This window comes from Gossypium raimondii, chromosome 8 (genome assembly GCF_025698545.1).
Source record: "Gossypium raimondii isolate GPD5lz chromosome 8, ASM2569854v1, whole genome shotgun sequence".
Taxonomy (NCBI): domain Eukaryota; kingdom Viridiplantae; phylum Streptophyta; class Magnoliopsida; order Malvales; family Malvaceae; genus Gossypium; species Gossypium raimondii.
In genome coordinates, this window is record NC_068572.1 from 15,486,051 (window position 1) to 15,488,859 (window position 2,809).

A 2,809-nucleotide genomic window follows, 5' to 3' on the forward strand; every position below is an offset into this window, starting at 1 on the left:
AATTAATTCAACAATTAATTTAATTCATGAGGCAGCTAAATATAATACCAAATGTATTTGGATTCTGTTCGCTTCAACTATAGGGTGTGACCCTGTAGGCCCTTGTAATATTGGTAGTAATACTAGAACGTTTCTAACATTACAAGCAATGAGTGACATCTAGATTGGACATAACATTACAAGCAATGCAATATTGCTACCCAAGTTACAAGAAGTCATGATTTGATATAACACTTCTGTGATAATATTTTCATATATTATATCCTTTTATCCTTAATATCTAGATTGAGCACACATGGAATAGTCACATTTTTATTGTTCAATCTCATATTTCTTGATTTTCTAAGTAGACTACAATAAACAAATAAGTGCGATATCTCATATCAACTTATTCGAGCATGATCATGCATTTCTAGTCTCACTCCATCAAAAAGTCTAAGATATTTCTCTCATTATGTAGGAGGGATAAATCTTATCTTGATCAACCATATCCCATTACATGGATTGTGGTATATCCAACATCAATCTTTATAGTACAACCTGTTACGGTAAACATTTGACTGTAACAAAATAAACGACTCACGATGGTGGGATAATGATGTTCTCAAGTCTGAGGATCATATACATAGTTATCACTATGAGTAATATTGTGACTATTACATAATAATCCAAGAAACACACTCATAGTGGGTCAATCCAATATGTTGTTCTCTAACACATACTCATGTATTGATTTTGACATTCATATGTCAATGACAACACTTTGTCATCAATCAACTACACATTAGTCTCAATGCATTATTATTGTCCAAGCCCATGATAATACTTGACTAATGACTTTTTAAGAATAATCATATTTTCTTAGGACTTTATCATAATTCAGTTTATTTATATATATAAAGAAACTGAAATAATAATGGCAATGTCTTATATTAATAAACAAGATAAAACAAGTATGTAATTACAATCATCTCATGATTAGTCTTTGGGAATACTATAACAATTAAATCATCTTGGTGATCGATGTAATCTCCCAAATTTGGGCCAACCGATACAAATTTTTAATATTTTTTATTTATATTCTTTTTAGAAAAATGTTGTTTCTTTTATTTTTTTAAGAAAATAGAAGTTAAATAAAAAATAAATGTGCACCACTTATCACAATTTTAGGATATGTATTTTATTATATTAAATATATATATATGATTTGTTGGACGAATAAGAACTTATTCAAGACCCACTTTTAACTAGGGGTGAGCATTCGATCGAATCTAATCGATTCGAATCGAAAATTTTCGAGTTAATCGAGTTTTCGAATCTCATTTTATCATCATAACCTTATTTGAAGTTTTCTCGAATCGAGTCGAGTGAGATGTAATTCGAATCGAATTGAATCGAATATATTTGTTCGAGTTAAATTTTAAAAAATAATTTTGGGTCCTTATAACCATTGTCACCCATCGTAATAGAATTTGTCCACCTTAATCAAATTTTTTATTAACTTTCATCACCTCATAATTTATTTATTAATTTTTTATATACTGGTTAGCTTATTGGTTAGCTTATTTGTTTGCTTAGTTGTTTCAATTATCTTGATTCTTGTCACTATGTATTTTGGAATTATAAAATATATTAAATATAAAAATATGATTTTTTAATAAAATTTATTTTAAAAATAAAATGTGAAATTGATACCAATATAAAATTTTAACACAAATATTTTATGGCATAATTAAGAATTCAATTTAATAAAAATATTCAATATGACTAAACAATTCAATAATATAAATAATATAAAATGTGAAATTTAATTTAATAATATAAATAGTAGATATAAATAAAATTATTACTATTTATGTTTAGTGATTTTTTTTTGGATAATTTTGATTTTTTATTTGAGAGTAAAGGGTGAGAAGTAAAAGTTTAGGGGGAAAATAAAAAGTTTTGGGGAATAAAAGTTTAAGGGAAAGTAAATAGGGGGAGTAAAATTTTGGAGGGAAAATATTAAAAAAAAAATTGGAGGGGGGAGGGTTTGGGGTAGATGGGAGGTGGGATGAGAAGAGAATAAAAGTTTTAGGGGAAAAGTGGGAGAGAGTAAAAATTTTGGGGGAAAATAAAAGGTTTTGTGGGTTTTTGGGAGTAAAATTTTGAGAAAAAGTAAATGGAAGAGTAAAATTTTGGTGGGAAATGGATTTTGGGTAGATTGGGGGGTCGGGAGGGGAGGGGAGTAAAAGTTTTGGGGGGAAAGTGGGAAGGAGTTAAAGTTTAGAGGGAGAAGTAAAAAAGTTTGGGGGTTTAGGGTAAAAATGTAAAATATTATAGTTTGATATTTGAATTATTTGAATTATTCGAGTTATTCGAATTCGAAAACTCAACTCGATTTGAACTCGAAATTCGAAAAAAAAAATTCGAGTTGATTCGAATAACTCGATTAACTCAAATAACTCGATTCGTTTAACTCGAAATTCGAATTTTTTTTCGATTTTTTCGAGTCGAATCGAATTTTGCTCACCCTATTTTTAACACTGAAATTGACATCACATGCTAAATTCCATTTTATTTTATCTATATTATCTTCACAATCATATGTTGAAGGTGATTTTAAATATAATTTTTAAATTTTATTTTTTAAAAAAATATTAAAAATTTAAAACATTATTAAAATCATTAAAAAATAAATTCAAAAAATAAAAATATTAGAACTTTTCTACATATTAAAGTACAAAATGAACTTAGTTCAAATTCATTTTACATTATTTTTAAATTATAAAAAATTAAAAATTAAAAATTAAAAATATATATTAAAAAT